Source organism: Malaclemys terrapin, chromosome 15, assembly GCF_027887155.1.
Source record: "Malaclemys terrapin pileata isolate rMalTer1 chromosome 15, rMalTer1.hap1, whole genome shotgun sequence".
Lineage (NCBI taxonomy): Eukaryota > Metazoa > Chordata > Testudines > Emydidae > Malaclemys > Malaclemys terrapin.
The window spans coordinates 8,022,511-8,035,021 of record NC_071519.1 but is presented as its reverse complement, the minus strand read 5'-3'; the positions used below and the strand labels follow the sequence as shown (position 1 = coordinate 8,035,021).

Genomic DNA, 12,511 nt, shown 5'->3' with positions numbered 1-12,511 from the left:
TGCTACGCTGCGTGGCAGAAACCGCTCCCAGTAGCAAAAGGGGAGGGCAGCACTTTGTGCTGATACAACGGCAGCAGCACCGATAGTGACGTTAACCGGGAGCGAGGGGAGGATGAATGAGGCTGGAAAGGAGCATGCGCAGTAACAGCTGCTGAAACCCTCCCTTCCCTGAGATGAAGAGGGCGGAAGCGATCTCCGGGGCTCGCTGGGAGGTGTAGTTCCTGACGCTTCCGGGAGCGGAAGTGACATAGGGAGGGGAAAAGGACGAGGCCGAGCCGGGCTGCGAACGCGTCCGGGACGCTGCGGCTCTGCCTGGCTCGTGCGGGGCCGTTGGAGCCTCTCCCGTGGCCGGAGAAGGGTTTTGTGCCGCTCGAGCTCTGGGCATGCGCAGATCGGGGGCAAGTCCCGCATGCGCAGAGGCAGCGCTCACCCGCTGCTGCTCCCTGGCGCTGCGGGGCCGGGCGGAGCAGGAGGGTCTGTGCCGGGGAGACCCATTAACCCCCCCGTGCCCGGCCCGCGCCCTGCTCCCGCTGGGGCCGCCCCGGGCTCTGCCCGCCCCGCTGCGGCGCTGCAGCCTCCAGGTACCGGAGCGAGCCCCGGGGGCGGGGCCGGGCGGTGACTCTGCCCCAGTGTCCGTGGGGGGGACCCGGCATCTCGCAGCGCCGGGATCTGCTCCCTGGGGCAGCGCCCGCGGGGGGCTCGGAGCTGCTGTCCCCGCAGGAGCCCAACGCCCCCGGCCCGGCCAGGCTCTGCCCTGGGGCCCCACGGGGGAGAACCAGCCCCCACTGGGGTCCCTGCGTGGGGCCGGGCGGGGGCGGGAGACCTGGGAAAGGGGCGGATGGAAAATGTCTGTGCAGCCCGGACATGGGGGGGGGAGAAGAGCAGGTGACCCCCGAGGAGCGGGGAGAGAAGGGGGGGGGGGGCTGAGATCCCCTCGGATTTACCGCTGCCCCCTCCCGTGGGGACCCCCCATCCTCTCCAGACCTTCCCCGTTTCTCTCTAGAGAGCAACGAGCCACATCCAGGGTGACTCCCCCCTTTCCTCTCAAATCCCCGATAAGGTCTCTGTTCTCCCCCGATTGTGCCCCATTTTCCCTCCACTTCGCCAATGGCCAGTGTTCAAATCGCAGGTTTGGGGTGACTTCTGCCCCCCATTTTTTGCTGCAGTGATTTGTCCTTGTTTAGGAGGGAAATCGATCTGCTGAGTGATTTCTGAAATGGGCAGAGGCTGGGAGAGCCCTGAGACAGGGATACGCTGGGCTGGGTTGGGGGGCCATGCTCTGCTGGCAACAGGGCATGGAAAAGCCCAGGAAGGGAAGGGAGGAGCAAACGGCCCCCATGGAGACGGCCCAGCCCCAGGTTTCCCAGTCCCACCTACTTCCCTCCCCCCTGCTAGTCACATTCCCAGACCCCATAACCAGCCCCTCCCCACATCCAGTGACCTTCTGACTCCAGCCCCACTCCTTTCCCCTGTGAAAGCCACATCACCCAGGGCTCCCTCCTGGCCCTGTGAATGTGAGGCAAGAAGAATCCGTCCCATTCTGTTGTTGATTGAATATCACTGTATAATCCCCTCAAATTTCCCCTCTTTTCTCTTGAACTGTTGAATGGTGACATAAAATCTCCCCAGATGTTGGTGCTTCTCTCTTATATTGGCAAATATTTAGTTTGTGCTCCATTTTCTTCTCAGGTCTGAAATTCTGATATCAAATTCTTGAAAATCTTCCTGCTTTTCTCCCCGGGTGTCTGACTGAGATCAAGGTTCTTATGGTCCTGAGCGTGGCCCAGGCCTTGCCTGAGATCAGGTGCCCCAGTGTGCCGGGCACTGCACAAACCCTGACCGAGTTTGGGGCATTCGTGCCAGGAACTGCACAGACCCCTACAGAGAGCAGGGACCTTGTTGTGGCGGGTGCTACAGTGACCCTGACTGAGCTCCAGGCCCCTGTTGTGCTAGGCCCTGCATCAACACGAAGTGAAATCAGGTTCCCATTGTGCCAGGTGCTGCAGAGATGGCAAACAAAATCAGGGACCTTGTTGTTCCTGGAGCCACCAAGACCCCGAGCGAGATCTGGGCCCCGTTCCACCGGGCGTCGCCGAGACCCCGACTGAGATCTGGGCCCCGTTCTGCCGGGCGCCGCCGAGACCCCGAGCGAGATCTGGGCCCCCATTGTGCCGGGTAAAACTGAGACCTGGACCGAGATCACGGCTCTCCTTGTGCCAGGCAGTGCAAGACAAGCCCAGATTGCTGCCTCCATTGTGCTGGGCCTGGCACTGCACTGACCCCGACCGAGATCACGCCCCACCACTGTACTGGGCACTGCACAGTCCCTGACAGAGATCCTGGCTCCACATTTTGCCAGGCGCTGCAGGGACCCCAAACAAAATCAGGGATCCAGTAATGCCGGGAGTTGCAGAGCCCCCGACTGAGATCAGGCCCCATGTTGTGCAGGACTCTGCACAGACACTGACCAAAATCAGGGTCCCCATTGTGACAGGTGCTGAACAGATACCAAGAATATGTCTACACCGCCATTAAAAACCCCAGCTGGCCCATGGCAGCTGACACAGGGCTCAGGTGAAGGGGCTGTTTAATTGCAGTGTAGATGTCTGGGCTCGGGCTGGAGCCAGGCTGTAGGACCCTGCGAGGTGGGAGGGTGCCGGACATTTGGCTCCAGCCCAAGCTGGAACAGGGAGGGAGGGATAGCTCAGTGGTTTCAGCATTGGCCTGCTAAACCCAGGGTTGTGAGTTCAATCGTTGAGGGGGCCACTTAGGGATCTGGGGCAAAATCAGTACTTGGTCCTCCTAGTGAAGGCAGGGGGCTGGACTTGATGACCTATCAAGGTCCCTTCCAGTTCTAGGAGATAGGATAGGATATCTACAGCCCCGCAGCCTGAGCCGTGTGAGCCCAAGTCAGCAGGCATGGGCCAGCCGCCCGTGTCTAATTGCAGTGTAGACATGCCCACAGTGACAGTCCTTGCCACAAAAAGCTCAAAGGCTAAATAGGCCAATGGTGGGAGGTGTCTCTCCATTTTACAGAGGGGGAAACTGAAGCTCAGAGAGTGGAAGTACAGTAATTTGCTCAAGTTTGCATGGAGAATTTGGGGCAGAGCTGGGAACTGAACCCAGATTGTTTGAATTCTGGCCTCTCCCCTTAATCCCAAGCCCAGCGTGTGCGTGTACAGCGTTGTTTTGGGCTGTGTTTGCCTTGTATTGACTTCCAAGGGAGCCTGTGGAATTTCCCTCATTGGAGGTTTCTAAGACCAGGTTAGAGGTACACCAGTCTGGGAATGTCTAGGGATACTTGGTCCTACCTCAGCACAGGAGGCTTGAGGAGACGACCTCTCAAGATCCCTTCCATGCATACATTGAAATCATTCTCTTTTGTGCTGTCGTGTTCTACGCTGAGCTGTTTTGCATGGTGCCATTTGGAACTGTGATCGCCCCATGCTGTGCTGCATAGTTTTATGGTGCATTGTTTTGCCTCAGCTTGTTTGGTGTTGGTTTGAGTTGAGCTCTTTTGCGTTGTGTACTTTTGTCCTAAGGTGTGTTAGTTTGCATTGTGTTGCTTTCTTCTCCTTTGTATTGTGTCATTTTATGCTGTGGAGTGTAGTTTTTTCGTTTTTGTTGTTTTTCTGAATTTCCTGACATTATGTTGTGGTGGGGTTTTTTCTGTATGTTGTGTTTTTATATGTATACATCATAGAAATGTAGGGCTGGACAGGACCTCAACTTGTCATCAAGTCCAGCTCTCCCTGCCAAGGCAGGACCAAGTATATATAGATTATCTCTGACAGAGGTTTGTCCTACCTGTTCTTAAAAACTTCCAAGGAACGAGACTCCCCAGCCACCCTTGTAAGACTATTCCAGAGTGTAACAACCTTAGCTCTGGGGACACCACACAGATTTGAGTGGTGAGCAGCTCTGGAGAGAGGAGACCCCAGTGAGTGGGCAGCTGGGTAAAGAGACTAACGTTGGGAGGAGAAACATTGACATGTCCAAGGTCACCCAGGTTGTCCGTGACAGAGCTAGAAATAGATCCCAGTTCTAGTGCCACCGTACTGCTGTTTTGGGCACTGAAGGTCTCTGCCACACTGGTGTTTTAGGCACTGATGCAGAGGTGGGCAAACTATGGGTGGGACCCTGGTCCCTGAGCTCCTGGCCCGGGAGGCTAGCCCCGTCCCGTCCCCTGCTGCTCCCCCTGTCCCGCAGCCTCAGCTCACTACGCTGCCGGCGCAGTGCTCTAGGTAGCGGGGCTGTGAGCTCTTGCCGGGCAGCGCAGCTGCAGAGCTGCGGCCTGACTCAGTGCTCTGTGCTGCGCGGTGGCATGGAAGGCTCCAGCCAGGCGGCGCCGCTGCCTGTCCTGGTGCTCTGGGTAGCGTGGCTGTAGAGCCGCCAGCCGCTGGTGCTCCAGGCAGCCTGGTAAGGGGGCAGGGAGCAGGGGGGGTTGGATAGAGGGCAGGGGAGTTCGGGGTGGTGGTCAGTTGGCGGGGGTGTGGATAGGGTTTGGGGCGGTCAGAGGGTGGGGACTGGGGGGCAGTCAGGAAGGACGGGGGGTTGGATGGGGTGGCATGGGGCAGTCAGGAGCAGGGCTTCTGGAGGCGGTCAGGGGACAGGGAGAAGGGGGGGTTGGATAGAGGGCAGGGGAGTTTGGGGTGGCGGTCAGGGGGCGGGGATGTGGATAGGGGTCGGAGCGGTCAGAGGGCGGGGAACAAGGGATTGAATGGGGGTAGGAGTCCTTGGGGGGGCAGTCAGAAAAGAGGGGGGGTTGGATGGGGTGGCAGGCCGCAGTCAGCAGCAGGGGTTCCAGGGGCAGACAGGGAGAATGGGTGGTTGGATGGGGAAGGGGTCCCGTGTGGGGCAATCAGGAATGAGAGGAAGGATTGGATGGGGCGGCGGGGGGGCAGTCAGGGGTGGGGAGTCCGGAGGCGGTCAGGGGACAGGGAGCGCGAGGGTTGGATGGAGCAGGGGTCCCGGGGAGGGGGGCGTCAGGGGACGAGAAGCGGGGGAGGGGGTCGGGGGGGGCTGGGCCACGCTTGGCTGTTTGGGGAGTCACAGCCGGCCCTCCATACAATTTCGGAAGCCCAATGTGGCCCTCAGGCCAAAAAGTTTGCCTGCCCCTGCACTGGTGCAAACCCTTAGTGTAGACAGAATTTACACTAGTGCACTCTGATTGGCACTGGTGCACCATGTCCCAGTTCGAAGGTTTGGGGTGCGGGGGGACAGTGACCTCACTGAGGCCTGGGGCTGACTGAACAGTGCAGCTGGTAACGGAGGGGCAGCAGTGAGAGCTGGAGGTGTGAGCCAGGAGCACAGGACTGGACACTGACTTCTCCTGACCCAGGACACACACCCCCAGCTGTGTGCAGGGACGGCAGCTGAGCTGCCCTGCCAAGACAGCCTGTGCCTCCATTGGCAAACCACCTCTTCCTGCAGCCTAATACAATGGGGTCTGGGGACCTTTCCAGGCTGCAGGTGTCGGGGCTCTGGAGTTACTGACCTGCTTGGTGACCTTGGGGAAGTTACAGCCCCTCTCTATTTTCCTCTTACCCATTGTCTACTTGGATTGTGATCTCTTTGGGGCAAGGACTGTCCCTCTCTGTCTGTGCAGTGTCCAGCACAATGGGATGCTGATCTCAGTCAGGTTCTCTCTCATGCGCAGCACGATGGGGACCTGATCTCCACCAGTGTCTGCAACGCAAGGCACAGTTCATAGACTCCCAGACTTTAAGGCCAGAAGGGAAATTCATGATCATCTAGTCTGAGCTCCTGCACATCGCAGGCAAGAGAACCTCACTCACCCACTCCTGTAATAGCCCCCTAACCTCTGGCTGAGTTAACAAAGTCCTCAAATCGTTATTTAAAGACTTCAAGTTACAAATAAATCCACCATTTACACTAGTTTAAACCTGCAATGACCCATGCCATGCCCCATGCTGCAGAGGAAGGCAAAAAAAAAACAACCCCAGGGTCTCTGCCAATCTGAGTTTGGGCAAAATTCCTTCCCATCCCCAAATATGGCAATCAGTTAGACCCTGAGCACGTGGGCAAGACCCAGCAGCCAGACACCTGGGAAAGAATTCTCTAGTAATTCAGAGCCCTCCCCATCTAGTGTCCCATCACCGGCCTTTGGAGATATTTGCTGCTAGCAGTTGCAGACTGGCTACATGCCATTGTAGGCAGTCCCATCATATCATCTCCTCCATGAAGGTATCGAGCTCAGTCTTGAAGCCAGTTAGGTTTTTTGCCCCCAGTGCTCCCTTTGGAAAGCTGTTCCAGAACTTCACTTCGGTTAGAAATCTTTGCCTAATTTCAAGCCAAAACTTGTGGATGGCCAATATCCATTTGTTCTAGTGCCAACACTGGTGCTTAACCTAAATAACTCCTCTCCTTCCCTGGTATTTATCCTTCTGATGTATTTGTAGAGAGCGATCATATCTCCCCTCAGCCTTCTTTTGGTTAGGCTAAACAAGTCAAGCTCTTTGAGTCTCTTCTTATATGGCAGATTTTCCATACCTCGGATCATCCTAGTAGCCCTTCTCTGCACCTGTTCTAGTTTGAATTCATCCTTCTTAAATATGGGAGACCAGAATGGCCCACAGTATTTCAGATGAGGTCTCATCAGTGCCTTGTATAACAGTACTAACCCTTCCCTGGGTCTACCGAAAATACCTCGCCTGATGCAACCTAGGACTGCATTCACCTATTTCACGGCCGCATCACACTGGGGGCCCCGGGGTCTGATAGTTTGGGATGTTCCTTTTCCCATAGTCAGTTCTTTCCCTTTATTGTTTTACCCCCACCTATGCCCGATGCCACTCTCTTCTTAACTTGCTTTGGTTATTTCAGTTCCAGTTTTTAAATGGGATCTAATAATTGCAAAGCTGAAAACGATACCTAGTGAAGGTCTGCTGTAATTACCTGGTTACCTGTAGCATTTTCTGGTGTGGTGCATAAAGCAATGTTAAAGAGCCAAAAACGATTTTAGGGCGAAAGGGCTCGTCAGGTGTTTGCTCTCTAGGCAGCATGACACCGGCCAAGGCTTGCAGTCTTTCAGGAGTGGTGCGGTGGATCGTATTTAGTAGTCTCAAGATAAGAGAGTGAGTTTGCTCCCCACACTCTGTAGGGCCATGTTCAACCCTGGTAACCTCCATGTTACCTCATCCTCCACCCTCCCCCATGTGTCTCTGCCCGTATGTCAGTGTGTCACCTTCTGATCATAATGCCACTGGCCTCAGCAGGGCTCCCAGACAGGAGCTACATCACAATGGGGTAACGGTACTGAGAGTAAAATACATCACAGGGAAGATGTAATTATCCTCAAAGGAAGCACTACAGTCCCGGAAGTGAAAGAATTAAAGTATTTAGTTAGTTAAAAGTACACTTGAAAAGATTGGATTTTTATTAATAAATTGCAGTAAATGTTGATTTCTCTGTATATACACACACACACACAGATGAAAAAATATTTATGTAGGTAAAATACAGAAATGCTTCTGGAGAAAGTAGAGTTTGATTTAAGGATATTTACACTATATTTTGCATGTGACATTGACAATTTGTGTTTGAACAGTTATAAAGATTTGGCTTTGGGAATCTCATTTACTGTAATTAAATAATTGTTGTCTGATGACCCCCATAACTTCCCACAGCTCTGAACGTTGAAATCGTAAGCATTGAAAAAAGGGCTTAAAATAAATACATCATCTATTGAAATTTAAAAAAAAAGAAATCGACAAAATGAATGTTGCTAAACCCACTGAACAGCAATCGCAATATGATAGGGGATGGAATTTCACAGCTAAGGCACCCAACCTTAATTCTTCCCTGTAGTGACACCAGGCAATCGCCATAGGGCTATGAATAAGGCATGTTAGTTTATAAAGTCCCAGATTAGATTATACCGATTTGTAAAGACACATGAGATCTCTCTCTCAGAGTATCACCTTCACTGGGTTGTTTCTTTTATTGATAATTCCCTGAAGTCAATAGATAAATAACATTCTATCCGTTATGAAGTGGCCATTTCAGATTTCTGGTGAGTGTCAATTATTTTGCACTAGGGGCCAGGTCCCTGGAGAGATGGAACCTTGGTTTCATTTTAACTTGTGCATGCTCTGGAATTTGATTGAAAGTATTTCCATGTTTCCCTGGCCTGTTGTTAAAAGTGCTGCTATAGAAAGTGGGGAGGGGCAGGAACTCACTGCAGGATCAGTAGCTGAGTCCCTTAGATATTTATAGCTCATCGGAAGAAGGATGGGGATTGGTAGGTGTCTGGGGATTTAATAATAAACACACAAATATCATCGTTCTTAATGAATTTTCATTTTCTAATTCCTATAACCCACTAATTATCCCTGGCTGCCGCGGGGAGTCTGGGGAGGGAGTACTAGTAAACTCCTGGGCCAGTGTGGAACCTAATGCAGGAGGATCTTTCTGTGGCTGGCTCAAAGTCACCCAGAGTGAAATTCACTTCACTGGATAAATCCCTGGTTTCTGGGCTCTGCAGAAGGGTGGGGAGGTGAATTCCATCCCCCATTCCTGGGCATGGACCCCCCACCCCGCAATCCTCACCCCGATCTCAGACACTACCCCAACCTTCCCCTGCAGTGATGGACCCACTTGATGCTGCCAGAGCCATCTGCCATGGGACCTAGAGGCGGCAGAGGCCCAGCTCCAGAACGGCTACCCCTGCCCACAGCCACCATGCTGTGCTGGGGTTGCCCTGGCTCTCCAATCTGCAGATGGATCCAGCTGTTTGGGGACCCCGCCCATGCACCCATCACACAGAAACTTCCTCACAACACACATCCCAGGATGCGGAAGGACCATCAGGGACTGGCTGCAGTCTCCCCTTGCTGCTGTGAGAGGAATGGGGTGGTCCCTCATATAGGACACAAACATACCCAGGCGCAGAAGGGAAATGTACTTTCTTCCAGAGGCTTATAAATGTTTGGTTTAGAGTCCTGAGCTCTGTCTTCCTGTTTGTCTCCTTCTGCCACTTTCAGATCTCAGCGAGACAAGGTGGGTGAGATCATTTCTTTTAGAACCAATTAAAAATCCCTCTCTTTGATATCCTGGGATCAACATGGCTGCAACAACTCTTTTCCCTTTGTACCCCCTCCCACTTTCACCTCCCCCTCAGCTGAGACTGTCCCATGTGATGGGAAAATAAGGGTTCAGTCCTGTCACTGGATTGGGTCTTGCCAGCACTGACGGGAGTGAAAGCCTGTGTGCATTAATGACAGCAGCAGCTCTGGGCCTCGGAGACATAGGGAGAAGAGATGGGAATGAGCAGGTTATGTAATGTGCAGGGTGTGAGTTACTCGTGGGAATTCTGTGCCACTGTGTATGCACAGAATTCACATCCAGCGCAAAATTTATTTATTTTTGCCTGAAGAAGATACATTCTGCCTGATAAGTGCTGCAGTTCTGCCTTTCACCCACCAGAGGCCCCTGCGGCACCAGAACAGCCAGCAGTAAGCTGGGTTCATCTTGGTGGGAAATTGTTGCCCTGAGCTATACCCCAAATGGGAAGAGAGTTAGTGGGTGCAACTTGGGAGAGTCCTGAGACACGGCTGCCTCTGGGGGTGGGGACAGGGTGGTCATTCTCTACTCACAAGAGGGTGTGGAAGGGGGCACAGGAGGAGCATGTGGTCCCACATGGAGACTGCCCAGCTCCAGGTTACCCAGTCCCAGCCGCTTCTGCCCCCTTACCATATCCCGAACCTCTTCACTCTCCAACTGTCAGCTGCCGGTCTTCCCTCGCTGCTACCCCTTCCTGACTCTAGCCCCTTTTCTTTGCCTCTACAAGTTGCCTTGCCCAGGGCTTCGCTGCCTGTGTGAATGGCAGGTAGGGATGGGGAGCCATCACTTTCTGTGTATTTGCTGAACATTCATCTAGTCACTGACACCTTCATTAATGCCGAGGTAAGGTTGCCCAGCAATATGTTGGGCCCTGCAAAAGTCAAACCTCCAAAAACTCAAAAATACAGAGCTAATGTACATGCCAATGCAACCTTAACTCTGCCCCCTGGAGCTGGCAACAGCCACTGGGCGGTATCTGCCTGCACTCCCTGTGTTAGGTGTAGCTGCACTGAAAGGTAGAGGTGTTAGAACAGCTTGATGGAAGCGTGATTGTGATATGAGACGATCTGGGTCTGAGTCCCACGTGTGCAATGAAAGGAAAGAGATGCATGTGTACCTTGAGCTTCCAGTCTGTGGTGTTTCTGCACTGAGCTGTGCATATTGTCAGGAGGAAATGGGACTGTTTGCCATGGGAATGGTCAGCAGTGAGATGGGATCTGGGAGCAATCTGTGCTTAACGATGGGTAAGTGAATGTAGAATGTTAGCTGGAACGTCTGTGAGTAAGGATGAAAGAGTTGTAAAAAGGGGTGAAGAGGAGTTCAATTGACCAAGTGTGCGGCTGTTTCTGGGGAGCAGGCTCAGTGTCTGAGTGTAGAACAGGTGTCAGTAGTTCCTGTACAATGCAGCTCACCTAAAACCCAATTCTGTCTTAGCAAAGATAAAGTGCTTGATTCTGTGCCATGGTATTCATTTTCCCTAGTACTTTAGTGATGGGCACTATCTCAAATGGCCTATCACACACAGGTGTGTTGTAGGAGTAAAGAAAGGGTCATTGCTCACGTGGGTCAGAATTAGGATTACATTGGTGTGTACCTTATCTCTGCATTTCCTGATTAGTACAAGTTTGAGTTTTGCTGATGTCTGTTCTGGAGGGGCACCAGACAGCTCCGGGCAACCTTAACTCCTGCGTTCATAAAGTTTTTTGTAAGTGAATTTCCTAACTTTTGCACAGAGCAATGTTGGCGGGAGGAGTTAGCAGCCCTATAGGCAGTTGTGGGTCTCACACAAGTTTGCAATCAGAGGCACAGAGAAGTGCAATGACTTACCCAAGGTCACCCAGCAGGCCTGTGGCAGAGCCAGGAATAGTCCCCATCCAATGCCCTCACCGCGTAGTTGCTGGGTGATTCTGAAGTGCTGCTCCCCTCTCCTGTACTTTCTGTTATGGTGCAGTGGGAATAATGGTCATGCTACAAATGTCTCTCTCCTTCACCTCCTCCTCCTCCTGCCACCGTTTGCAGCTCGGCCTCCCCTTCTTGTCCATCCCCTCCAGTCCTCTCTGGGCGCTGTAGGAGCCAGTAGCTGTCTCCTGCCCTAGGCTGCTGCACACGTATTACAGGCAGCAGCAGCAGCATATGGTCTGGCACATGCCACCTTGGTGATGTAGCCTGAGCTGGGCCCCCTGCCCCTGGTCCAGCTATGCCCTAGCTCCGCCCAGTCTGCCCCTCCTCCAAACAGGCCCCTTCCCCCATACACTCTGGCCTGCCCCTCCACACCATACACGGGTGACATGTGCCTTTAAACTATTCATATTTTGGATTTGGGATGATTAAATTTATGTTGCCTTCAGCTCCCCCCTCCCCCTCCCGCCCCAGTTCCAGGTGTTTGGTGGTGCCCCGATGGTTTTCCATGGATAGTTTGGGAGGGAGCAAGGCTGGTCACTTGAGCCTTGCATTACCTTGCCAGCTGACTAGTGAGAAGTGACGACTCCCTCTTGGGTGGATGGGCCAATCCCGGGGCCTGTTACCTCTCAGTGATTGATTTTCCATTCCAAGTCCATAGAGTAGATTTTCAATATAAATGCTTTGTTCCTTACATGTGACCCATACATTAATCTGTCATTGAGTCTTGGCCAGTTATGAGCTTTCTGTAGACACCTCATGTGACCATCCTCCAAGAGATGTTTGGTGTGATGGGTTTGTCAGGTCTCAGGTGAGAGCTGCTGGCAAAGGCCAAGTGACCCTTTGCCGAGGAATCTCTGTGTCACTGTCTGACCCCCTTAGGCCAGGGACAGGACAAATTTCTGCCAATGGCCTTCAGGACAGGTGCTGAGTTCACTGCAGTGCCCCTCGTCCCCTCTCCATTTCCCTTCTCGGTGTGCTGTCTGGGATGCTGCCCCGCTTCCTGCTCCCCAGGCCACCCCGTATCTACTCCATGTGCCAGGCTGCTGGCAGCACCCAGTGATAGCCCATCAAACTGGTGCCAAACTGCTGGGGCTCAGGCCTTCTGGGGTGCACCTCTGTGAGTCCAATTGTCCCCTGTGACGATGCAGTTCTGGTGGGACCCAACTGAAACTACGTCCTCACTACAGGGGGGGAGGGTCGATTTAAGATATGCAAATTCAGCTACGCGACTAGCGTAGCTGAATTCGACGTATCGGAGCCGACTTACCCCGCTGTGAGGACGGCAGCAAATCGACCTCCGCGGCTCCCCTGTTGACGGCCCTTACTCCTACCTCCGCTGGTGGAGTACAAGCGTCGATTCGGGGATCGAATGTCACGTCCCGACGAGATGCGATAATTCGATCCCCGAGAGATCGATTTCTACCCGCCAATTCAGGGTAGTGTAGACGTAGCCTGTTAAAGAGTTAGCGGGCAGCATGGTATTTTGTGTAACTGTAACAATGCTGGTTCTGGTGATACCCAACTG

General features: G+C 53.3%; 1 protein-coding gene across 1 annotated transcript in view; it reads left to right on the top strand.

Moving 5' to 3' along the window:
- The first annotated feature begins 355 nt into the window (after window positions 1-355).
- LOC128823058 (zinc finger protein 501-like) overlaps window positions 356-12,511 on the top strand; it is a 28,361-nt gene continuing 16,205 nt past the window's right edge. Inside the window, exon 1 of the mRNA XM_054005121.1 lies at window positions 356-581. The gene's annotated coding sequence lies outside the window, so the exon portion shown is untranslated. The remainder of the gene's footprint in view (window positions 582-12,511) is intronic.